The sequence below is a fragment of the Oncorhynchus mykiss genome, chromosome 18, assembly GCF_013265735.2.
Source record: "Oncorhynchus mykiss isolate Arlee chromosome 18, USDA_OmykA_1.1, whole genome shotgun sequence".
NCBI lineage: Eukaryota > Metazoa > Chordata > Actinopteri > Salmoniformes > Salmonidae > Oncorhynchus > Oncorhynchus mykiss.
In genome coordinates this window covers 205001-232209 of record NC_048582.1, presented here as the reverse complement: position 1 = coordinate 232209, position 27209 = coordinate 205001, and the positions used below count along the sequence as shown (strand labels likewise).

Sequence of the window (27209 nt, the reverse complement as noted above, 5' to 3'; positions counted from 1 at the left end):
GGTCGATTGTTTGGCCAATAGGCTGTTGGTCTATGTTTTTGGGGTCGAGCAGTAGCAAATATATATATATATATTATTTATGGCACATGAGACTTATTCGTGTCCATTTTAGTAAACTAATCCATTGTCAGGGCCGAGACTAATCCATTGTCAGGGCCGAGACTAATCCAATGTGAAGGCCGAGACTAATCCATTGTGAAGGCCGAGACTAATCCATTGTGAAGGCCGAGACTAATCCATTGTGAAGGCAGAGACTAATCCAATGTGAAGGCCGAGACTAATCCATTGTGAAGGCCGAGACTAATCCATTGTGAAGGCCGAGACTAATCCATTGTGAAGGCCGAGACTAATCCAATGTGAAGGCCGAGACTATTCCATTGTGAAGGCCGAGACTAATCCAATGTGAAGGCCGAGACTATTCCATTGTGAAGGCCGAGACTAATCCATTGTGAAGGCCGAGACTAATCCAATGTGAAGGCCAAGACTAATCCAATGTGAAGGCCGAGACTAATCCAATGTGAAGGCCGAGACTAATCCAATGTGAAGGCCGAGACTAATCCATTGTGAAGGCAGAGACTAATCCAATGTGAAGGCCGAGACTAATCCATTGTGAAGGCCGAGACTAATCCATTGTGAAGGCCGAGACTAATCCATTGTGAAGGCCGAGACTATTCCAATGTGAAGGTCGAGACTAATCCATTGTGAAGGCCAAGATGAAGGCCGAGACTAATCCATTGTGAAGGCCGAGACTAATCCAATGTGAAGGCTGAGACTAATCCATTGTGAAGGCCGAGACTAATCCATTGTCAGGGCCGAGACTAATCCATTGTGAAGGCTGAGACTAATCCATTGTGAAGGCCGAGACTATTCCATTGTGAAGGCCGAGACTAATCCATTGTGAAGGCCGAGACTAATCCATTGTGAAGGCCGAGACTAATCCATTGTGAAGGCCGAGACTAATCCAATGTGAAGGCCGATACTATTCCATTGTGAAGGCCGAGACTAATCCATTGTGAAGGCCGAGACTAATCCAATGTGAAGGCCGAGACTAATCCAATGTGAAGGCCGAGACTAATCCAATGTGAAGGCCGAGACTAATCCATTGTGAAGGCCGAGACTAATCCAATGTGAAGGCCGAGACTATTCCATTGTGAAGGCCGAGACTAATCCATTGTGAAGGCCGAGACTAATCCATTGTGAAGGCCGAGACTAATCCATTGTGAAGGCCGAGACTAATCCATTGTGAAGGCCGAGACTAATCCATTGTGAAGGCCGAGACTAATCCATTGTGAAGGCCGAGACTAATCCATTGTGAAGGCCGAGACTAATCCATTGTGAAGGCCGAGACTAATCCATTGTGAAGGTCGAGACTAATCCAATGTGAAGGCCGAAACTAATCCAATGTGAAGGCCGAGACTAATCCATTGTGAAGGCCGAGACTAATCCAATGTGAAGGCCGAGACTAATCCAATGTGAAGGCCGAGACTAATCCAATGTGAAGGCCGAGACTAATCCATTGTGAAGGCCGAGACTAAACCAATGTGAAGGCCGAGACTAATCCATTGTGAAGGCAGAGACTAATCCAATGTGAAGGCCGAGACTAATCCAATGTGAAGGCCGAGACTAATCCAATGTGAAGGCCGAGACTAATCCAATGTGAAGGCCGAGACTAATCCATTGTGAAGGCCGAGACTAATCCATTGTGAAGGCCGAGACTAATCCAATGTGAAGGCCGAGACTAATCCAATGTGAAGGCCGAGACTAATCCAATGTGAAGGCCGAGACTAATCCAATGTGAAGGCCGAGACTAATCCAATGTGAAGGCCGAGACTAATCCAATGTGAAGGCCGAGACTAATCCAATGTGAAGGCCGAGACTAATCCAATGTGAAGGCCGAGACTATTCCAATGTGAAGGCCGAGACTAATCCAATGTGAAGGCCGAGACTAATCCAATGTGAAGGCCGAGACTAATCCAATGTGAAGGCCGAGACTAATCCAATGTGAAGGCCGAGACTAATCCAATGTGAAGGCCGAGACTAATCCAATGTGAAGGCCGAGACTAATCCAATGTGAAGGCCGAGACTAATCCAATGTGAATGCCGAGACTAATCCAATGTGAAGGCCGAGACTATTCCAATGTGAAGGCCGAGACTAATCCAATGTGAAGGCCGAGACTATTCCAATGTGAAGGCCGAGACTAATCCAATGTGAAGGCCGAGACTAATCCAATGTGAAGGCCGAGACTAATCCAATGTGAAGGCCGAGACTAATCCAATGTGAAGGCCGAGACTAATCCAATGTGAAGGCCGAGACTATTCCAATGTGAAGGCCGAGACTAATCCAATGTGAAGGCCAAGACTATTCCAATGTGAAGGCCGAGACTAATCCAATGTGAAGGCCGAGACTAATCCATTGTGAAGGCCGAGACTAATCCAATGTGAAGGCCGAGACTAATCCAATGTGAAGGCCGAGACTAATCCAATGTGAAGGCCGAGACTAATCCAATGTGAAGGCCGAGACTAATCCATTGTCAGGGCCGCTGGGGAGAGTGGCTAAATTCCACAATGTATGTCTCTCTCCCACCAATTTGTGCACATTCATTGTTTAATGACTTCATTGTGTAAATTGTTTGCTTTTGATTGTCAGTGTCTATCATTAATTCATTACATTTTTTCACCAGTAGTATATTTACTGTTAATTCCTATAATTTATCATCTATAATGTTTGTTTTGTTTCACTCATTTCTCACACTGTAGTCTACCCTTTAGTCTACACTGTAGTCTACCCTATATTCTACCCTATAGTCTCTAGTCTACCCTGTAGTCTACCCTGTAGTCTACTCTATAGTCTATAGTCTACCCTGTAGTCTACCCTGTAGTCTATAGTCTACCCTTTAGACTACCCTATAGTCTACCCTATAGTCTACCCTATAGTCTACTCTATAGTTTATAGTCTACCCTATAGTCTATAGTCTACCCAATAGTCTATAGTCTTTTGTCTACCCTATAGTCTATAATCTACCCTATAGTTTACCCTATAGTCTATAGTCTACCCTATAGTCTATTGTCTACCCTATAGTCTACCCTGTAGTCTATTGTCTACCCTATAATCTATTGTCTACCCTATAGTCTACCCTATAATCTATTGTCTACCCTATAGTCTATTCTATAGTCTACCCTATAGTCTATTGTCTACCCTATAGTCTACTCTTTAGTCTACCCTATAGTCTAGTGTCTACCCTATAGTCTACCCTATAATCTATAGTCTACCCTATAGTCTACCCTATAGTCTACTCTATAGTCTATAGTCTACCCTATAGTCTACTCTATAGTCTACCCTATAGTCTATTGTCTACCCTATAGTCTACTCTATAGTCTACCCTATAGTCTATAGTCTGCCCTATAGTCTACTCTATAGTCTATTGTCTACCCTATAGTCTACCCTATAGTCTACTCTATAGTCTATAGTCTACCCTATAGTCTATTGTCTACCCTATAGTCTACTCTATAGTCTACTCTATAGTCTATAGTCTACCCTATAGTCTACTCTATAGTCTATCCTATAGTCTATAGTCTACCTGGACTGCGCGCAAATGTAGGCATCTAAATGATGCCACCAGTAATAAGCTGTGGAGCATCTCAAAGTAATGTTTTCTCCACCTCAAACAGCAAGGAAACAAAGTCTGTTTTTACATTAATTGAGAATGACAATAGTTCCTCAACCTATCTGAAAAACAAATCTTTCCGGCTCTCTCTCTCCCTTTCGATAACCACTCAGCGTGAAAGGGATAAATGTCATGCTCTGATCCAGTGGAAATGTCATAAAATAAGCCTACCTAATTACTGATTATCCCTTGTGTAAAATAGCCTACAGCTGTTTCTGTCCCGAGCTCACTGGTGCAGGAGGGCACAGAATATTTTAAACAATGTTGCAAGTTTGCTAGCTCTCCAAGTTAATAGTTGATACAATGTTTCTAGTTCATTGCAGACAGGCCATGTGTAGACAATGTGATTTATAGGATAGTTATTTTTAATCAGGTTAATAGTTGATACAATGTTTCTAGTTCCTTGCAGACAGGCCATGTGTAGACAATGTGATTTATAGGATAGTTACAGTATGTTTATCAGGTTAGTAGTTGATACAATGTTTCTAGTTCCTTGCAGACAGGCCATGTGTAGACAGTGTGATTTATAGGATAGTTACAGTATGTTTATCAGGTTAGTAGTTGATACAATGTTTCTAGTTCCTTGCAGACAGGCCATGTGTAGACAGTGTGATTTATAGGATAGTTATGTTTATCAGGTTAGTAGTTGATACAATGTTTCTAGTTCCTTGCAGACAGGCCATGTGTAGACAATGTGATTTATAGGATAGTTATGTTTATCAGGTTAGTAGTTGATACAATGTTTCTAGTTCCTTGAGGACAGGCCATGTGTAGACAATGTGATTTATAGGATAGTTATGTTTATCAGGTTAGTAGTTGATACAATGTTTCTAGTTCCTTGAGGACAGGCCATGTGTAGACAATGTGATTTATAGGATAGTTATGTTTATCAGGTTAGTAGTTGATACAATGTTTCTAGTTCCTTGCAGACAGGCCATGTGTAGACAATGTGATTTATAGGATAGTTATGTTTATCAGGTTAGTAGTTGATACAATGTTTCTAGTTCCTTGAGGACAGGCCATGTGTAGACAATGTGATTTATAGGATAGTTATGTTTATCAGGTTAGTAGTTGATACAATGTTTCTAGTTCCTTGAGGACAGGCCATGTGTAGACAATGTGATTTATAGGATAGTTATGTTTATCAGGTTATTTTCTATCTGTGGGCTGGTTTTTATTTGTTGGTTTCATGTCGGCTGTTTTTACATAGTTGGTAATGGGAATAGAAGTTACTTTTCAGGTTTGTATCATTTTCATTTTCATTTCGATATAATGTTGATGAACCACATGACAATGATTTTGAGATACGAAGACGTTATTATAAATGAAATGATACCTGTTCCATGAAACTGTGCAATGTGAAAGCCACAACTGTCACTCAGAGCGGCAGAAATGGCAAGATAAATTGGCGTTCCACATGAGAAAAGTTGCCGACTCCTCATGTAGCCTTTTACTACCGGCAACTTCTGGAGAATAACGACAGAATCTGAAACAGCTGTCAGGAGAGGGAGGGTCAGGAGAGGGAGGGTCAGGAGAGGGAGGCGAATGGGAGGGTCAGGAGAGGGAGGGTCAGAAGAGGGAGGCGGATGGGAGGGTCAGGAGAGGGAGGGTCAGGAGAGGGAGGCGGATGGTTAAGGGTCAGGTTAAGTTTCTCTTCTTCTGGTTATCTTGATCTCTGGCTCCCTCTTGAGTCATTTGTGTCTTATTTCATCAAACAGTGGGCTTAAAGCATCAGACAAGCTCGATGCATCAAGTTGATTTTATTTAAACACATCGGCTGTGTCTGTATATTGGAAAACGTGACCCACCACATGGATTTGGTCTCATCTAGCAACATTTGAAATTATGTTTTTTTGTACATTAGATAAAAGTAGAGACTTAAAGCTAGAAAATGGTACATCGTACACTGCAGTTGAGGAACAACGAGAAAGTAATTCTGCTTTGAAAGTTGATAAACTTGTAACCCCACTTTTGAGAATATGGCCTGTGAATGTGTTGGTACACCAGGTGGAGAGCTCTTCTTGTCTCCGCCCCCTATTGTGCATCGTTCACACCCTCTTAAAGCCTTAGCCCCACCCATCTCTCTAAGGATTCGCAGTGTAGTAAAAAAACAAAAGATTTCAAGACTAAAAGTGGTGAACGTAGTAGAAAAGGGTAGAATACACGTCTTCTAGTCGGCCTGTATCCTAAATACACTTCTTCTAGTCGGCCTGTATCCTAAATACACTTCTTCTAGTCGGCCTGTATCCTAAATACACTTCTTCTAGTCGGCCTGTATCCTAAATACACTTCTTCTAGTCGGCCTGTATCCTAAACACACTTCTTCTAGTCGGCCTGTATCCTAAATACACTTCTTCTAGTCGGCCTGTATCCTAAATACACTTCTTCTAGTCGGCCTGTATCCTAAATACACTTCTCCTAGTCGGCCTGTATCCTAAATACACTTCTTCTAGTCGGCCTGTATCCTAAATACACTTCTTCTAGTCGGCCTGTATCCTAAATACACTTCTTCTAGTCGGCCTGTATCCTAAATACACTTCTTCTAGTCGGCCTGTATCCTAAATACACTTCTCCTAGTCGGCCTGTATCCTAAATACACGTCTTCTAGTCGGCGTGTATCCTAAATACACTTCTCCTAGTCGGCCTGTATCCTTAATACACTTCTTCTAGTCGGCCTGTATCCTAAACACACTTCTTCTATTCGGCCTGTATCCTAAATACACTTCTTCTGGTCTGCCTGTATCCTAAATACACTTCTTCTAGTCAGCCTGTATCCTAAATACACTTCTTCTAGTAGGCCTGTATCCTAAATACACTTCTTCTAGTCTGCCTGTATCCTAAATACACTTCTTCTAGTCGGCCTGTATCCTAAATACACTTCTTCTAGTCGGCCTGTATCCTAAATACACTTCTTCTAGTCGGCCTGTATCCTAAATACACTTCTTCTAGTCGGCCTGTATCCTAAATACACTTCTTCTAGTCGGCCTGTATCCTAAATACACTTCTTCTAGTCGGCCTGTATCCTAAATACACTTCTTCTAATCGGCCTGTATCCTAAATACACTTCTTCTAGTCGGCCTGTATCCTAAACACACTTCTTCTAGTCGGCCTGTATCCTAAATACACTTCTTCTAGTCGGCCTGTATCCTAAATACACTTCTTCTAGTGTGGCCTGTATCCTAAATACACTTCTTCTAGTCGGCCTGTATCCTAAATACACTTCTTCTAGTCGGCCTGTATCCTAAATACACTTCTTCTAGTCGGCCTGTATCCTAAATACACTTCTTCTAGTGTGGCCTGTATCCTAAATACACTTCTTCTAGTCGGCCTGTATCCTAAATACACTTCTCCTAGTCGGCCTGTATCATAAATACACTTCTCCTAGTCGGCCTGTATCCTAAACACACTTCTCCTAGTCGGCCTGTATCCTAAATACACTTCTTCTATTCGGCCTGTATCCTAAATACACTTCTTCTAGTCTGCCTGTATCCTAAATACACTTCTTCTAGTCGGCCTGTATCCTAAATACACTTCTTCTAGTCGGCCTGTATCCTAAATACACTTCTTCTAGTCTGCCTGTATCCTAAATACACTTCTTCTAGTCTGCCTGTATCCTAAACACACTTCTTCTAGTCGGCCTGTATCCTAAATACACTTCTTCTAGTCTGCCTGTATCCTAAATACACTTCTTCTAGTCGGCCTGTATCCTAAATACACTTCTTCTAGTCTGCCTGTATCCTAAATACACTTCTTCTAGTCGGCCTGTATCCTAAATACACTTCTTCTAGTCTGCCTGTATCCTAAATACACTTCTTCTAGTCGGCCTGTATCCTAAACACACTTCTTCTAGTCGGCCTGTATCCTAAATACACTTCTTCTAGTCGGCCTGTATCCTAAACACACTTCTTCTAGTCGGCCTGTATCCTAAACACACTTCTTCTAATCGGCCTGTATCCTAATCTGACTTTAGTACGGGTCATGTTGTTCTTCACATTACCGTTTCTGGTATACACACACTTTATCAAATAAAATCTACGTTTATTTATCACAGGATACAGAAGGTGTAAACGGTACAGTGGAATGGTTACTTGCATTGTGAAGTCTTTTGTTTGGACATGTAGCTAGCTAGCTAGGTTAAAGAAAAGGAACCATAAACCCAACTCTAATGCTGAGTTAAAAACAACAGGGAACTCAACAACAACAAAAAACTGGGGAAAATCTGTCATCCAACTCGAAAATAAAATCCAACTAGGGAACTCGAGCCTCTTTTCTAGAGCTCCTTCACATATCATACATGTAACGCTAGCTAACTAGCTAAGAGTACCCCTCAACTGGCAATGAAAACGACCATCTGACTAAATTAGAAACGTATAATATCTGAATATGGAGCTAGACTCTTTAGCCATAGACATTGGCTTTAGCTCATAGGGCTAACACAGTCTGGTGTGTTTAACTCAGGCTTTAGCTCATAGGGCTAACACAGTCTGGTGTGTTTAACTCTGGATTTAGCTCATAGGGCTAACACAGTCTGGTGTGTTTAACTCTGGATTTAGCTCATAGGGCTAACACAGTCTGGTGTGTTTAACTCTGGCTTTAGCTCATAGGGCTAACACAGTCTGGTGTGTTTAACTCTGGATTTAGCTAATAGGGCTAACACAGTCTGGTGTGTTTAACTCTGGCTTTAGCTAATAGGGCTAACACAGTCTGGTGTGTTTAACTCTGGCTTTAGCTCATAGGGCTAACACAGTCTGATGTGTTTAACTCAGGCTTTAGCTCATAGGGCTAACACAGTCTGGTGTGTTTAACTCTGGCTTTAGCTCATAGGGCTAACACAGTCTGGTGTGTTTAACTCTGGCTTTAGCTCATAGGGCTAACACAGTCTGGTGTGTTTAACTCTGGCTTTAGCTCAAAGGGCTAACACAGTCTGGTGTGTTTAACTCAGGCTTTAGCTCATAGGGCTAACACAGTCTGGTGTGTTTAACTCAGGCTTTAGCTCATAGGGCTAACACAGTCTGGTGTGTTTAACTCTGGCTTTAGCTCATAGGGCTAACACAGTCTGGTGTGTTTAACTCTGCCTCATGGCAGGTGGTACAGAGCTAGCCTCATGGCAGGTGGTGCAGCTCTATGGCAGGTGGTGCAGAGTTAGCCTCATGGCAGGTGGTGTAGAGCTATGGCAGGGGGTGCAGAGCTAGCCTCATGGCAGGTGGTGCAGAGCTAGCCTCATGGCAGGTGGTGCAGCGCTATGGCAGGTGGTGCAGAGCTAGCCTCATGGCAGGTGGTGTAGAGCTATGGCAGGGGGTGCAGAGCTAGCCTCATGGCAGGTGGTGCAGCGCTATGGCAGGTGGTGCAGCGCTATGGCAGGTGGTGCAGAGCTAGCCTCATGGCAGGTGGTGTAGAGCTATGGCAGGGGGTGCAGCGCTAGCCTCATGGCAGGGGGTGCAGAGCTAGCCTCATGGCAGGTGGTGCAGAGCTAGCCTCATGGCAGGTGGTGTAGAGCTGTGGCAGGGGGTGCAGAGCTAGCCTCATGGCAGGTGGTGCAAAGCTAGCCTCATGGCAGGGGGTGCAGAGCTAGCCTCATGGCAGGGGGTGCAGAGCTAGCCTCATGGCAGGGGGTGCAGTGCTATCATGTTCGGGTTTGGGTAGCGTCTCCTTCTCAAACGCCTGTCAGAGTTACTGTAGTGAGGAGCACAGTGTACCCCAGTAGGATCTGAGGCTAAAGCCCTGACACACACACACACACACACACACACACACACACACACACACACACACAGCCTCCGCAGCAGGAAAGTGAATGTATAAGTAGATGCTAAAGCATTCTAACTGAAGGAGAAGAGGGAGGGAGGGAGCAACGAAGGGATGGAGGGATGGAGGGAGCGACGGATGGAGGGAGGGAGGGAGGGAGGGAGGGAGGGAGGGAGGGAGGGAGGGAGGGAGGGAGGGAGGGAGGGAAGGAAGGTGGAGGCATTGCATCAGATAGACAGAGGTCTCTGGGGCCTGGCAAGTCATCTACAGAGCTTGAGATATTACTTCCCTCTCCTCCCCTCATCCTTCCTCTCCTCCCCTCATCCTCCCATCACCCTCTTCCCGTCTCCCCTCCTTTCCTCCCTCCCCTCTGTTCAGATGTTGAGGACAGCAGTATATATGAGATGTCTCTGTCAGCTAGAGGAGTCTCTGTTCAGATGTTGAGGACAGCAGTATGTATGAGACATCTCTGTCAGCTAGAGGAGTCTCTGTTCAGATGTTAATAAGGACAGCAGTATGTATGAGACATCTCTGTCAGCTAGAGGAGTCTCTGTTCAGATGTTAATAAGGACAGCAGTATATATGAGATGTCTCTGTCAGCTAGAGGAGTCTCTGTTCAGATGTTGAGGACAGCAGTATATATGAGACATCTCTGTCCCTGTCAGCTGGAGCGTCGTGGCTCGTCACCTTCCTTATCAGTGGGTCACAATACACTTCTTGAATTCTCCTTCAGTCTGTTCTCTCTCTCAGAAGAAGTTAAAGTGTCAGGATCGAGAAAGGCACGTTGAACTATTGATCTGTGTCCGTTTGTAATATCAACGTAGTTGTATTAGATTGGGTCATCTCTCAAGCAGCTAGCTGGTTTGTCTGTTGCTGAACACCAGTCTGTTACCGAACACCAGTCTGTTACCGTTATCACATTAAGAGAGCTGGGCGCAGTATAATTCTCTGTGACAACAGAGTTATCACATTAAGAGAGCTGGGCGCAGGATAATTCTCTGTGACAACAGAGTTATCACAATAAGAGAGCTGGGCGCAGGATAATTCTCTGCGACAACAGAGTTATCACAATAAGAGAGCTGGGCGCAGGATAATTCTCTGTGACAACAGAGTTATCACAATAAGAGAGCTGGGCGCAGGATAATTATCTGTGACAACAGAGTTATCACATTAAGAGAGCTGGGCGCAGGATAATTCTCTGCGATAACAGAGTTATCACAATAAGAGAGCTGGGCGCAGGATAATTCTCTGCGACGACAGAGTTATCACAATAAGAGAGCTGGGCGCAGGATAATTCTCTGAGACAACAGTTATCACATTAAGAGAGCTGGGCGCAGGATAATATTCTGCGACGACAGAGTTATCACATTAAGAGAGCTGGGCGCAGGATAATTCTCTGCGACGACAGAGTTATCACAATAAGAGAGCTGGGCGCAGGATAATTCTCTGAGACAACAGTTATCACATTAAGAGAGCTGGGCGCAGGATAATATTCTGCGACGACAGAGTTATCACATTAAGAGAGCTGGGCGCAGGATAATTCTCTGTGACAACAGAGTTATCACGTCTGTATGTCCTGTTTTTATAATATCATTTTGATCAGACATAGCTGATATTACATCCCTCTCTCTTGTCCTGGTTTACCGTAACTATCAGGATACGAGAGCAGTAGTTTACATTCGAGCATCCTTCATCTTGTTTGTCCTTTTGTTGAGTTTCTGTGTGATTTGTATGATTGGTTGATTTGTTACACAGTCACAGTTTACACCACAAAAACAAATACATGTTTTCTGTTTTAAAGATTGTTTTGCTTATTTACCCAAGAGTCACCACTTAAATATTTCTCTCAAAGTTAGGTCTCGATGTGTTTTATTTTTGGGAGGGGGGGGGGGGGGGGGTGGACAGAGTATCAACTCTGTTCCAACTTCTACCGAACACAAAGTGACACTGCTATTAGGTATTGAGGAATTGACTGCTATTGGGTATTGAGGAATTGACTGCTATTAGGTATGAGGAATTGACTGCTATTAGGTATGAGGAATTGACTGCTATTGGGTATTGAGGAATTGACTGCTATTAGGTATTGAGGAATTGACTGCTATTAGGTATTGAGGAATTGACTGCTATTAGGTATGAGGAATTGACTGCTATTAGGTATGAGGAATTGACTGCTATTAGGTATTGAGGAATTGACTGCTATTAGGTATGAGGAATTGACTGCTATTAGGTATTGAGGAATTGACTGCTATTAGGTATGAGGAATTGACTACTATTAGGTATGAGGAATTGACTGCTATTAGGTATGAGGAATTGACTGCTATTAGGTATGAGGAATTGACTGCTATTAGGTATTGAGGAATTGACTGCTATTAGGTATGAGGAATTGACTGCTATTAGGTATGAGGAATTGACTGCTATTAGGTATTGAGGAATTGACTGCTATTAGGTATGAGGAATTGACTGCTATTAGGTATTGAGGAATTGACTGCTATTAGGTATGAGGAATTGACTGCTATTAGGTATGAGGAATTGACTGCTATTAGGTATGAGGAATTGACTGCTATTAGGTATGAGGAATTGACTGCTATTAGGTATGAGGAATTGACTGCTATTAGGTATTGAGGAATTGACTGCTATTAGGTATGAGGAATTGACTGCTATTAGGTATTGATGAATTGACTGCTATTAGGTATTGAGGAATTGACTGCTATTAGGTATGAGGAATTGACTGCTATTAGGTATGAGGAATTGACTGCTATTAGGTATGAGGAATTGACTGCTATTAGGTATTGAGGAATTGACTGCTATTAGGTATGAGGAATTGACTGCTATTAGGTATTGATGAATTGACTGCTATTAGGTATTGAGGAATTGACTGCTATTAGGTATGAGGAATTGACTGCTATTAGGTATTGAGGAATTGACTGCTATTAGGTATGAGGAATTGACTGCTATTAGGTATGAGGAATTGACTGCTATTAGGTATTGAGGAATTGACTGCTATTAGGTATGAGGAATTGACTGCTATTAGGTATGAGGAATTGACTGCTATTAGGTATTGAGGAATTGACTGCTATTAGGTATGAGGAATTGACTGCTATTAGGTATTGAGGAATTGACTGCTATTAGGTATTGAGGAATTGACTGCTATTAGGTATGAGGAATTGACTGCTATTAGGTATGAGGAATTGACTGCTATTAGGTATGAGGAATTGACTGCTATTAGGTATGAGGAATTGACTGCTATTAGGTATTGAGGAATTGACTGCTATTAGGTATTGAGGAATTGACTGCTATTAGGTATGAGGAATTGACTGCTATTAGGTATTGAGGAATTGACTGCTATTAGGTATGAGGAATTGACTGCTATTAGGTATGAGGAATTGACTGCTATTAGGTATGAGGAATTGACTGCTATTAGGTATGAGGAATTGACTGCTATTAGGTATGAGGAATTGACTGCTATTAGGTATGAGGAATTGACTGCTATTAGGTATTGAGGAATTGACTGCTATTAGGTATGAGGAATTGACTGCTATTAGGTATTGAGGAATTGACTGCTATTAGGTATTGAGGAATTGACTGCTATTAGGTATTGAGGAATTGACTGCTATTAGGTATTGAGGAATTGACTGCTATTAGGTATGAGGAATTGACTGCTATTAGGTATGAGGAATTGACTGCTATTAGGTATGAGGAATTGACTGCTATTAGGTATTGAGGAATTGACTGCTATTAGGTATGAGGAATTGACTGCTATTGGGTATTGAGGAATTGACTGCTATTAGGTATTGAGGAATTGACTGCTATTAGGTATGAGGAATTGACTGCTATTAGGTATGAGGAATTGACTGCTATTAGGTATTGAGGAATTGACTGCTATTAGGTATTGAGGAATTGACTGCTATTAGGTATTGAGGAATTGACTGCTATTAGGTATGAGGAATTGACTGCTATTAGGTATGAGGAATTGACTGCTATTAGGTATGAGGAATTGACTGCTATTAGGTATTGAGGAATTGACTGCGCATCTCTTTAAAAAAAACAGTTCTGTTGGTTAACAGCCAGAAACTGCTTTTAAAACCCAGATAAACCCTTCTGTGTAAAGGAGGCCTGGTACTCCAGAGGAATAGAAAGTTGTTACAGGTCATATTGATATTTGGCCTCATTTCTTCCCCTCTGAAGCAGAGAGCCCAGCAAGTTAATTACCTCCATTTGTTAGCATCACAGATAATTTAGCATCCTATAGGATCTCTCTGTCTCTCTCTCTCTCTCTGTCTCTCTCTCTCTCTGTCTCTCTCTCTGTCTCTCTCTCTCTCTCTCTCTCTCTGTCTCTCTCTCTCTCTCTCTCTCTCTCTCTCTGTCTCTCTCTCTCTCTCTCTCGCTCTTTCTCTCTCTCTCGCTCTCTCTGTCTCTCTCTCTCTCTCTCTCTCTCTCTCTCTGTCTCTCTGTCTCTCTCTCTCTCTCTCTCTGACTCTCTCTCTCTGTCTCTCTCTCTCTCTCTGTGTTTGTGTGTTTTTGTGTGTTTTAGTGTGTGAGTGTGAGTCTAAACTGTGTTCAGTCCCACTCCTGTTGAGAGTTGACCCGGTCTGCCTCCCAGGCCTCTAAACTGTGTTCAGTCCCACTCCTGTTGAGAGTTGACCCGGTCTGCCTCCCAGGCCTCTAAACTGTGTTCAGTCCCACTCCTGTTGAGAGTTGACCCGGTCTGCCTCCCAGGCCTCTAAACTGTGTGTTCAGTCCCACTCCTGTTGAGAGTTGACCCGGTCTGCCTCCCAGGCCTCTAAACTGTGTGTTCAGTCCCACTCCTGTTGAGAGTTGACCCAGTCTGCCTCCCAGGCCTCTAAACTGTGTGTTCAGTCCCACTCCTGTTGAGAGTTGACCCAGTCTGCCTCCCAGGCCTCTAAACTGTGTGTGAACAACAAGCTGTGACTTCCTCAGTGATGGACTGTTTAATAATGTATTCTGTCTTAAATCAGGCACCTGTTTGCTTCATGCAGACACACACACACACACACACACACACACACACACACACACACACATGCTTCATATCAGACCTTATATAATTACACCGCTCTGGTTGAAATCAACCCTCATCACTGTCCAATCTCTTTCTGTCCCTCGTCTCGGTGATTAATTCAGACGTTATGTTGCTATGCAGGTTAAGCTCCAGTCGGTTTGCTAGCGGTTGCGTGTGTACAGCAGGAAGTTGAGGCGTGAACTTAGGATGACTTCTGCGCTCTCTCTCTCTCTCTCTCTTCGTGTTCATTTTAGAGAGAGAGAGAGAGAGGAGAGACAGAGAGGGGAGAGAGAGAGAGAGAGAGAGAGAGAGACAGAGAGAGAGAGCGAGAGAGAGAGAGAGAGAGAGAGAGAGAGACAGAGAGAGAGAGAGAGACAGAGAGGGGAGAGAGAGAGAGAGAGAGAGACAGAGAGAGGAGAGAGACAGAGAGAGAGAGAGAGAGAGAGAGTGAGAGTGGCATCAAAGGACTCACTGATCAAAGGAGTCTGAGTCGAGGCAGCGAGCCGGGAGGAAAAACTGTAAAAATCCCAAACTCCCCAACGTGCACCATGCCTAGCGTTGGCAGAGCAGAGCACAAACACATCCAGCTCCTCCAGCGCTGTAGATCGCTGGCACACACACACACACACACACACACACATACACACACACACACACACACACACACACACACACACACACACACACACACACACACAGCTCTGGCAATCCCTATTTTTCACACCAATAACATTCTCTTGACTGTTTTGACATCTCAATTGAGGACGTATTTATTTTATTTGTTCAGTGTGAGCCACCGTAGATCAATAGAGTGATCATATCATCCCCGTTATGACCCAGATAAAAACATCACAGCGGCTGCTGACTCTATTTGTTCCGTGTCTTTTCATCACGCCGGATCTTCAGACGGGGGGGGGGGGGGGGGACGACAAGGCTGAGGGGGGGGGGGAGCCTAAACTGAAAACACGTCTGTTTTGTTAGTATCTGCAGAGGAACTTAGGCATGGGAATTGAAGGGTGCATCAGTCACAGGTCACAGGGCTGATGGGAAGCAGAACAGATTACATCGTATACTACTAACATGATCGTTTTACAATTATTATTGTGATTGTTACTGACACGAGAGAGAGAGAGAGAGAGAGAGGGAGAGAGAGAGAGAGAGAGAGAGAGAGAGAGAGAGAGAGAGACAGAGAGAGAGAGAGAGAGAGAGAGACAGAGACACACAGAGAGACAAAGAGACAGAGAGACAGACAGAGTGAGAGACAGACAGAGAGAGAAAGACAGAGAGACAGAGACAGAGACAGAGAGAGACTGACAGAGACAGACACACAGAGAGAGAGACACACAGAGAGACACACAGAGAGAGAGACACACAGAGAGAGACACACAGAGAGAGACACACAGAGAGAGACACAGAGAGAGACACACACAGAGAGACAGAGAGAGAGAGAAAGACAGAGAGAGAGCCCCCCCATATAATTAAATATTACAACTGGTACAACTGGTACAACTGTTCTCTTCTCTCCTAGGGGTAGTGTACTATATAGGGCATAGGGTCCCGTTTGGGACGTGGCCTTGGTCAGTCAGTTCATTGTTCATTCTCTCTTAACCATTCTATCTCCATATCAAAACAGATAGAGACAAACACTACAGGTAAACACAGATAGAGACAGGGGGTAAACACTGTTTCACATGCACTCGCACACACGCGTGAGAACACTGCTCCACTCAGCTCTGAATGCGCGTGCGTGTGTGTGTGTGTGTGTGTGTGCGATCAATCTCAAACTGTGAGTGATTCACAGCAATTCAATTAAAATGGTGTAAACTCTTGAGACTTTGAGTCTGGAACGCGGAAACAGAACAGAACACAAAACGGCTGCCACATTAGTGGTTTATCACGTCTCTCTCCATTTACCTCCATGGTAAATAGTGAATGAAGAGTTGGAGAGCATTAACCAGCCCAGTGGAGAACAGTAACCAGCCCAGTGGAGAGCAGTGACCAGCCCAGTGGAGAGCAGTATCCAGCCCAGTGGAGAGCAGTAACCAGCCCAGTGGAGAGCAGTAACCAGCCCAGTGGAGAGCAGTAACCAGCCCAGTGGAGAGCAGTAACCAGCCCAGTGGAGAGCAGTAACCAGCCCAGTGGAGAGCAGTAACCAGCCCAGTGGAGAGCAGTAACAAGCCCAGTGGAGAGCAGTCACCAGCCCAGAGGAGAGCAGTAACCAGCCCAGAGGAGAGCAGTAACCAGCCCAGTGGAGAGCAGTCACCAGCCCAGAGGAGAGCAGTAACCAGCCCAGAGGAGAGCAGTAACCAGCCCAGTAGAGAGCAGTAACCAGCCCAGAAGAGAGCGGTAACCAGCCCAGAGGAGAACGGTAACCAGCCCAGTGGAGAGCAGTAACCAGCCCAGTGGAGAGCAGTAACCACCCCAGTGTAACCAACCAGCCCAGTGGAGAGCAGTAACCAGCCCAGTGGAGAGCAGTAACCAGCCCAGTGGAGACCAGTAACCAGCCCAGCCCAGTGGAGAGCAGTAACCAGCCCAGTGGAGAACAGTAACCAGCCTAGTGGAGAGCAGTAACCAGCCCAGTGGAGATCAGTAACCAGCCCAGTGGAGAGCAGTAACCAGCCCAGTGGAGAGCAGTAACCAGCCCAGCCCAGTGGAGAGCAATAACCAGCCCAGTGGAGAGCAGTAACCTGCCCAGTGGAGAGCAGTAACCAGCCCAGTGGAGAGCATTAACCAGCCCAGTGGAGAGCAGTAACCAACCCAGCCCAATGGAGAGCAGTAACCATCCCAGTGGAGATTAGTAACCAACCCAGCCCAGTGGAGAGCAGTAACCAGCCCAGTGGAGAGCAGTAACCAGCCCAGTGGAGAACAGTAACCAGCCCAGTGGAGAGCAGTAACCAGCCCAGTGGAGAGCAGTATCCAGCCCAGTGGAGAACAGTAACCAGCCCAGTGGAGAGCAGTAACCAGCCCAGTGGAGAGCAGTAACCAGCCCAGCCCAGTGGAGAGCAGTAACCAGCCCAGTGGAGATCAGTAACCAGCCCAGTGGAGAGCAGTAACCAGCCCAGTGGAGAGCAGTAACCAGCCCAGCCCAGTGGAGAGCAGTAACCAGCCCAGTGGAGAGCAGTAACCAGCCCAGTGGAGAGCAGTAACCAGCCCAGTGGAGAGCATTAACCAGCCCAGTGGAGAGCAGTAACCAACCCAGCCCAATGGAGAGCAGTAACCATCCCAGTGGAGAGCAGTAACCAACCCAGCCCAGTGGAGAACAGTAACCAGCCCAGTGGAGAACGGTAACCAGCCCAGTGGAGAACGGTAACCAGCCCAGTGGAGAACGGTAACCAGCCCAGTGGAGAGCAGTAACCAGCCCAGTGGAGAGCAGTAACCAGCCCAGTGGAGAACGGTAACCAGCCCAGTGGAGAACGGTAACCAGCCCAGTGGAGAGCAGTAACCAGCCCAGTGGAGAGCAGTAACCAGCCCAGTGGAGAGCAGTAACCAGCCCAGTGGAGAGCAGTAACCAGCCCAGTGTAACCAACCAGCCCAGTGTAACCAACCAGCCCAGTGTAACCAACCAGCCCAGTGTAACCAACCAGCCCAGTGGAGAGCAGTAACCAGCCCAGTGTAACCAACCAGCCCAGTGTAACCAACCAGCCCAGTGTAACCAACCAGCCCAGTGGAGAGCAGTAACCAGCCCAGTGGAGAGCAGTAACCAGCCCAGTGGAGAGCAGTAACCAGCCCAGTGTAACCAACCAGCCCAGTGGAGATCAGTAACCAGCCCAGTGTAACCAACCAGCCCAGTGTAACCAACCAGCCCAGTGTAACCAACCAGCCCAGTGGAGAGCATTAACCAGCCCAGTGTAACCAACCAGCCCAGTGTAACCAACCAGCCCAGTGTAACCAACCAGCCCAGTGTAACCAACCAGCCCAGTGTAACCAACCAGCCCAGTGGAGAGCAGTAACCAGCCCAGTGTAACCAACCAGCCCAGTGGAGAGCAGTAACCAGCCCAGTGTAACCAACCAGCCCAGTGTAACCAACCAGCCCAGTGTAACCAACCAGCCCAGTGTAACCAACCAGCCCAGTGTAACCAACCAGCCCAGTGTAACCAACCAGCCCAGTGTAACCAACCAGCCCAGTGTAACCAACCAGCCCAGTGTAACCAACCAGCCCAGTGTAACCAACCAGCCCAGTGTAACCAACCAGCCCAGTGTAACCAACCAGCCCAGTGTAACCAACCAGCCCAGTGTAACCAACCAGCCCAGTGTAACCAACCAGCCCAGTGTAACCAACCAGCCCAGTGGAGAGCAGTAACCAGCCCAGTGTAACCAACCAGCCCAGTGTAACCAACCAGCCCAGTGAAAACCTACTATGTGTTGATGTCGTTGTTTGTGGATGCTGGTGTGTAATGTGCGTTTATGTGGTTTTGTTTGTTTTATAATGACACACTTGTTCTCACATATTCAGCCCCAGACAGTCTGACATTACACTGCTACTCCGACCACTTCCAGAGTCAGGAAAACTATGCAGCAATTTCAGCCCTTTTCTCTTTCTGTTTTTAGCCCAAATCATTTCACTGCCGCTCTCCCCTCATCCACCTCCATGTCCCCCAAGAGGAATAAAACCTGATAAAACAGCCTGATTATTCCACCATGTTGTAGAGGGGAAAAGTCTTAAGGGATGCATCCCAAATGGCACCCTATTCCCTATATAGTGCACTACTTTAGACCGGGACTGGCACCCTATTCCCCTACATAGTGCATGGGCCCTGGTCACAAGTAATGCACTATATAGGGGATAGGGTGACATTTGGGACGCAAATCTTAATACTGCAGCCACCCACCCATTCTGCTTTCCTCTCCCATACGGAACCTGGAATTAATATCTGATGGAGTGTTTTCAGGGGGGAGGATTTTGCTCAAGTGAGCTTGGCTTTTGTAAAACAGCCGAGTTGAGAGGAGAGGGACCTTACCTTGTGTAGTGGTGCATGACGGTAGGCATTAGCGAGATGATTCCCATTGGGGAAGACCACAACCAACCAGGAAGCCTTTAGCTATACATGCCTAAAGGCCTCCTCAGTTAGCGGTGTGCCAGGAAGCCTTTAGCTATACATGCCTAAAGGCCTCCTCAGTTAGCGGTGTGCCAGGAAGCCTTTAGCTATACATGCCTAAAGGCCTCCTCAGTTAGCGGTGTGCCAGGAAGCCTTTAGCTATACATGCCTAAAGGCCTCCTCAGTTAGCGGTGTGCCAGGAAGCCTTTAGCTATACATGCCTAAAGGCCTCCTCAGTTAGCGGTGTGCCAGGAAGCCTTTAGCTATACATGCCTAAAGGCCTCCTCAGTTAGCGGTGTGCCAGGAAGCCTTTAGCTATACATGCCTAAAGGCCTCCTCAGTTAGCGATGTGCCATAGAGCGTATGTTATTAACGCTGGATTCATCACACCTGGTTTGTTTGTAGGTTTACCAGTATTTTGGTGTCTGTCTTGATGTTGTTTCCTTGAGTTCCATTCAGAAAGAGGATTTCGTTTTAGTCGTAGAATGAGTCATAGAACAAGTTCCAGAACGAGTTCCAGAATGAGGTGTAGAATGAGGTGTAGAATGAGTTGTAGAATGAGGTGTAGAATGAGTTGTAGAATGAGGTGTAGAATGAGGTGTAGAATGAGTTGTAGAATGAGGTGTAGAATGAGTCGTAGCATGAGTTGTAAAATGAGGTGTAGAATTAGTCGTAGAACGAGTTCCGGAATGAGTTGTAGAATGAGTTGTAGAATGAGGTGTAGAATGAGGTGTAGAATGAGTTATAGAATGAGGTGGAGAATGAGGTGTAGAATTAGTTGTTTTAGAATGAGTTGTTTTAGAATGAGTTGTTTTAGAATGAGTTGTAGAATGAGTTGTAGAATGAGGTGTAGAATGAGTTCCAGAATGAGGTGTAGAATGAGTTCCAGAATGAGGTGTAGAATGAGGTGTAGAATGAGTTATAGAATGAGGTGGAGAATGAGGTGTAGAATTAGTTCCAGAATGAGGTGTATAATGAGTTCCAGAATGAGGTGTAGAATGAGTTCCAGAATGAGGTGTAGAATGAGGTGTAGAATGAGTTATAGAATGAGGTGGAGAATGAGGTGTAGAATTAGTTGTTTTAGAATGAGTTGTTTTAGAATGAGTTGTTTTAGAATGAGTTGTAGAATGAGGTGTAGAATGAGTTGTAGAATGAGGTGTAGAATGAGTTTCAGAATGAGCTGTAGAATGAGGTGTAGAATGAGTCGTAAAATGAGGTGTAGAATGAGGTGTAGAATGAGGTATTTTAGAATGTTGTAGAATGAGTTGTTTTAGAATGAGTTGTAGAATGAGGTGTAGAATGAGTCGTAGAATGAGGTGTAGAATGAGGTATTTTAGAATGTTGTAGAATGAGTTGTTTTAGAATGAGTTGTAGAATGAGTTGTAGAATGAGTCGTAGAATGAGGTGTAGAATGAGTCGTAGAATGAGGTGTAGAATGAGTCGTAGAATGAGTTGTAGAATGAGTTGTTTTAGAATGTTGTAGAATGAGTTGTTTTAGAATGTTGTAGAATGAGTTATTTCAGAATAAGTTGTAGAATGAGTTGTAGAATGAGTTGTAGAATGAGTTGTAGAATGAGTCGTAGAATGAGGTGTAGAATGAGTTGTAGAATGAGTTGTAGAATGAGTCGTAGAATGAGGTGTAGAATGAGGTGTAGAATGAGTTGTAGAATGAGTCGTAGAATGAGTTGTAGAATGAGGTGTAGAATGAGTTGTAGAATGAGTCGTAGAATGAGGTGTAGAATGAGTTGTAGAATGAGTCGTAGAATGAGTTGTAGAATGAGTCGTAGAATGAGTTGTAGAATGAGTCGTAGAATGAGTTGTAGAATGAGGTGTAGAATGAGTTGTAGAATGAGTCGTAGAATGAGGTGTAGAATGAGTTTTAGAATGAGTTTTAGAATGAGTTCCAGAATGAGTCGTAGAATGAGGTGTAGAATGAGTTGTAGAATGAGGTGTAGAACGAGTTGTAGAATGAGGTGTAGAATGAGGTGTAGAATGAGTTTTAAAATGAGTTCCAGAATGAGTCGTAGAATGAGGTGTAGAATGAGTTGTAGAATGAGGTGTAGAACGAGTTGTAGAATGAGGTGTAGAATGAGGTGTAGAATGAGGTGTAGAATGAGGTGTAGAATGAGTTGTAGAATGAGTCGTAGAATGGGGTGTAGAATGAGGTGTAGAATGGGGTGTAGAATGAGGTGTAGAATGAGGTGTAGAATGAGCTGTAGAATGAGTTCCAGAATGAGTTGCGATGATCAGATGTTCTCTATCTGTGGGCCAAGTCTCTCTCCTGGTCCATTTTCCCTCTCCATCCATCATCATTCACCCAAACCGGTCCACCAGCTATCTTTACCACCCCCACCACGGCACTAGTTATATCTGTGGAGGGTGATCTTGGTAGATGGTACTGGACTACTGATTCACGTTGCCTAACCCTGGAGGTGATTTAGACTAGGGTTTCCCCAACCCGTTCCTCAACCCCTTCTCCTTAATGCAACCGCTGTGTCAGATTTCAAATCAACTTTACGGAAAAAGCACACCATGCAATAATCTGAGTACAGCGCTCAGACATAAAAAACAAGCCATACAGATACCCGCCATGTTGTGGAGTCAACAGAAGTCAGGAAATAGCATTATAAATATTCACTTACCTTTGATGATCTTCATCAGAATGCACTCCCAGGAATCCCAGTTCCACAATAAAAGTTTGTTTTGTTCGATAAAATCCATCATTTATGTCCAAATACCTCCTTTTTGTTCACGCGTTTAGTTCACAAATCCAAATTCGTGAGGCGCAAGCATTAGGTCCAGACGAAAGGTCAGTAGAAACATGTCAAACGATGTATAGAATCAATCTTTAAGACGTTTTCAACGTAAATCTTCAATAATGTTCCAATCGGAGAATTCCTTAGAAATGCAATGGAACGTAGGTCTCACTCACGGGCACACGCGTGATCAGCTCATGGCCTTTTGCCAGACCTCTGGTAGAAACAGCTCTCATTCGCCCCCACTTCACAGTAGAAGCCTGAAACAAGGTCCTAAAGACTGTTGACATGTAGTGGAAGCCTTAGGAAGTGCAATCGGACCAAATTTACACTGTATCTTGGATAGGCAAAGAGTTGAAAAACTACAAACCTCAGATTTCCCACTTCCTGGTTGGATTTTTATCTCTATTTTTGCCTGACCTATGAGTTCTGTTATACTCACAGACATCATTTTACAGTTTTAGAAACTTCAGAGTGTTTTCTATCCAAATCTACTAATAATATGCATATCCTAGCATCTGGGCCTGAGTAGCAGGCAGTTTACTCTGGGCACCTTATTCATCCAAGCTACTCGATACTGCCCCCCAGCCATAAGAAGTTTAAGCAGCGCTAGTGGTGATGTCATAACAAGTTACTGTAAAGAGGTTCCATCAAGTGATGATGTCATAACAAGTTACTGTAAAGAGGTTCCATCAAGTGGTGATGTCATAACAAGTTACTGTAAAGAGGTTCCATCAAGTGATGATGTCATAACAAGTTACTGTAAAGAGGTTCCATCAAGTGATGATGTCATAACAAGTAGAATGGAATTATTGAAACAATAAACATGAATACAGTGGACAGTAACGAGAAAGGAAAGGATTTACAACAGACACGTTCACTGTGCTGCCAAGGACAAGACAAGCAGTTATCAGGTGTCTACTGTAGCTCCCTGTATATAAAGTGTAATATTGTCTGGCTTGTCTGGCTTGCTGTCTACTGGCTTACTGTCTACTGGCTTACTGTCTACTGCCTTGCTGTGTGTCTGGCTTGCTGTGTGTGTAAAAATAAGAAGTTTTAGCCAAGCTGTTCTCCGCTGCCTCATCTCAGACCTGTGGAAGGCAGGTGGGAGGGAGGGAGGGAGGGAGGGAGCGAGCGAGGGAGGAGGGGGGAGGGAGGGAGGGGGGGGAAGGAAGTGCCTCATCTCAGACCTGTGGAAGGCAGGTGGGAATTTTAATGTCTCTGTGTGATGGCCGCTGGTGGGGAGTGGACAGACTCTGGAATGAGGAAATACAGGATGCATCAGATCTTCAACTGAGGGAGGGAGGGAGGGAGGGAGGGAGGGAGGAGAGGGAGGAGAGGGAGGGAGGGAGGGAGGGAGGAGAGGGAGGAGAGGGAGGGAGGGAGGGAGGGAGGAGAGGGAGGAGAGGGAGGGAGGGAGGGAGGGAGGGAGGAGAGGGAGGGAGGGAGGGAGGGAGGAGAGGGAGGGAGGGAGGGAGGGAGGAGAGGGAGGGAGAGAGGGAGGGAGGGAGGGAGGGAGGAGAGGGAGGAGAGGGAGGGGAGGGGGTAGGGAGGGAGGGAGGGAGGGAGGGAGGGAGGGGAGGAGAGGGAGGGAGGGAGGAGAGGGAGGGGAGGGAGGGAGGGAGGAAGGGAGGAAGGAGAGGGAGGAAGGGAGGAGAGGGAGGGAGGGAGGAGAGGGAGGGGAGGGAGGGAGGGAGGGAGGGAGGGAGGGAGGGAGGGAGGGAGGGAGGGAAAGGAAGGAAGGAAGGAAGGAAGGGAGGGAGGGAGGGAGGGAGGAGAGGGAGGAAGGGAGGGAGGGAAGGGGTGGAGGAAGGGAGGGAGGGAAGGGGTGAGGGAAGGGAGGGAGGGGGGAGGGAGGAAGGGGAGGGAGGGAGGGAGGGAGGGAAGGAAGGGAGGGGGGAGGGAATGAAGGAAGGGAGGGGGGGGAGGGAGGGAGGGAAGGAAGGGGAGGGAGGAGAGGGAGGGAGGGAGGGAGGAGAGAGAGAGAGGGAGGGAGGGAGGGAAGGGGAGGGAGTGAGGGAGGGAGGGAGGAGAGAGAGAGAGAGGGAGGGAGGAAGGGGAGGGAGGGAGGGAGGGAGGGAGGAGAGAGGGAGGGAGGGAGGGAGGGAGGGAGGGAGGGAGGGAGGGAGGAGAGGGAGGGAGGGAGGCAAGGGAAAGGAGGGAGGGAGGGGGAGGGAGGCAAGGGAAAGGAGGGGGGGAGGGAGGGAGGGAAGGAAGTGGGGAAGGGTGGGGGAGAAGGAAGTTGGAGGGGAGGGGGAAGGGAGGGAAGAAGGGACAGACGTACCGCTAGGTATCTTATTATCTTCAATAATACAGTTTGTCCCTGCTATTATTTACAGCTTCTGAGAGAATTCAGTGATTGTGCTTCGCTCTCTCCTCCCTGCTGGGGAAGACAGGTGGAGGGAGGCAATCTGCAACACTTATTGTCATCTCCTGATAAAGCGTCAGAGGAAAGAAGGAACGAGAAAAAGAGAGAGATCAGGAGGAGGTGGGAAGGAGGTACTGATGGATGGATGGAGGGGAGAAGGGAGAGGAGGAGGGAGAGGAGGTACTGATGGATGGATGGAGGGGAGAAGGGAGAGGAGGAGGGAAGGAGGTACTGATGGATGGATGGAGGGGAGAAGGGAGAGGAGGAGGGAAGGAGGTACTGATGGATGGATGGAGGGGAGAAGGCAGAGGAGGGAAGGAGGTACTGATGGATGGATGGAGGGGAGAAGGGAGAGGAGGAGGGAAGGAGGTACTGATGGATGGATGGAGGGGAGAAGGGAGAGGAGGAGGAAGGAGGTACTGATGGATGGATGGAGGGGAGAAGGGAGAGGAGGAGGGAAGGAGGTACAGGTGGATGGATGGAGGGGAGAGGAGGAGGGAAAGAGGTACTGATGGATGGATGGAGGGGAGAAGAGGAGGGAGGGAAGGAGGTACTGATGGATGGATGGAGGGGAGAGGAGGAGGGAAGGAGGTACTGATGGATGGATGGAGGGGAGAGGAGGAGGGAGGGAAGGAGGTACTGATGGATGGATGGAGGGGAGAGGAGGAGGGAAGGAGGTACTGATGGATGGATGGAGAGGAGGAGGGAAGGAGGTACTGATGGATGGAGGGAAGAAGGGAGAGTAGGAGGGACGGAGGTACTGATGGATGGAGGGGAGAGGAGGAGGGAAGGAGGTACTGATGGATGGATGGAGGGGAGAAGGGAGAGGAGGAGGGAAGGAGGTACTAATGGATGGAGGGGAGAGGAGGAGGGAAGGAGGTACTGATGGATGGAGGGGAGAAGGGAGAGGATGCAGGGGAGGGGTATAGAGAGATGCGGCAGGCAGCATTAGCGTACCAGGGTCGGTAGCTCCGTAGCGCTGACTTGGCCCGTTTTATAACTTCATGTAAATGTAAAACAGGAGAACTGTCACCTCATTTTATTCCACAATCTCTGTCTATGTTAATGATAAAATGGTTTACCTGACACACACACACACACACACACACACACACACACACACACGGCACTAACTCATGTGGAGAACACACTGTTGCTCAGGTTACCATTAGACTTTCTGCTTTTCTCTACGGTAAAGCAATGGAACATGGCCAGTCTATGAACAGTCTATGAACAGTCTATGAACAGTATATGAACAGTCTATGAACAGTCTATGAACAATCTATGAACAGTCTACGAACAGTCTACGAACAGTCTATGAACAGTCTATGAACAGTCTATGAACCATCTGTGAACAGTCTATGAACAGTCTATGAACAGTCTATGAACCATCTGTGAACAGTCTATGAACAGTCTATGAACAGTCTATTAACAGTATATGAACAGTCTATGAACAGTCTATGAACCATCTGTGAACAGTCTATGAACAGTCTATGAACAGTCTATGAACCATCTGTGAACAGTCTATGAACAGTCTATGAACAGTCTATGAACAGTCTATGAACAGTCTATGAACAGTCTATGAACAGTCTATGAACAATCTATGAACAGTCTACGAACAGTATATGAACAGTCTATGAACAGTCTATGAACCATCTATGAACAGTCTATGAACAGTACATTTACAACGTTTGTGTTAATGGGCTCGCTAAACTATTGACCTCTATATGTCTCCTGACTGAACTCCTGACCTCTAAATGATTCCTGACTGAACTCCTGACCTCTAAATGATTCCTGACTGAACTCCTGACCTCTAAATGTCTCCTTGCTGAACTCCTGACCTCTAAATGTCTCCTGTCTGAACTCCTGACCTCTAAATGTCCCCTGACTAAACTCCTGACCTCTAAATGGCTCCTAACTGAACTCCTGACCTCTAAATGGCTCCTGACTGAACTATTGACCTCTAAATGTCTCCTGTCTGAACTCCTGACTTCTAAATGTCTCCTGACTAAACTCCTGACCTCTAAATGGCTCCTGACTAAACTCCTGACCTCTAAATGGCTCCTGACTGAACTCCTGACCTCTAAATGTCTTCTGACTCAGAGGGATGGAAGATTAGTGTACACACCAGGGATGTAACATACGGGACATCATTGTTACAGGACACAGCTAAATACAGCCAGTGGGGAATTAAAAACATCCCTCTCTCCCTCTTTATGTTCAACTGAATTGTAGATGAATGACATTTCAGAAACTGTCATCCTTTTTCACATGATTTGATATCTTTCTCGGCTTCAAGAGCAGAACCTACATCTGTTTGAGCTTGTAAATGTTACAGAATCATCTTGTGAATCATCTCCTCTATGAGTCACTTGGTCCAAACAAGCAGGAGTTGTGAATCATCTCCTCTAGGAGTCAGGTTGTCCAATCAAGCAGGAGTTGTGAATCATCTCCTCTAGGAGTCAGGTTGTCCAATCAAGCAGGAGTTGTGAATCATCTCCTCTAGGAGTCAGGTTGTCCAATCAAGCAGGAGTTGTGAATCATCTCCTCTATGAGTCAGGTTGTCCAAACAAGCAGGAGTTGTGAATCATCTCCTCTTGGAGTCACTTGGTCCAAACA

The 27209-nt window shown here is 45.9% G+C and overlaps 1 protein-coding gene across 1 annotated transcript in view; it reads left to right on the top strand.

Moving 5' to 3' along the window:
• The window catches only part of LOC118941053 (ephrin type-A receptor 6-like), an 81658-nt gene that overhangs the window by 48657 nt on the left and 5792 nt on the right, over window positions 1-27209 (top strand). The gene's annotated exons all lie outside the window — the stretch shown is intronic.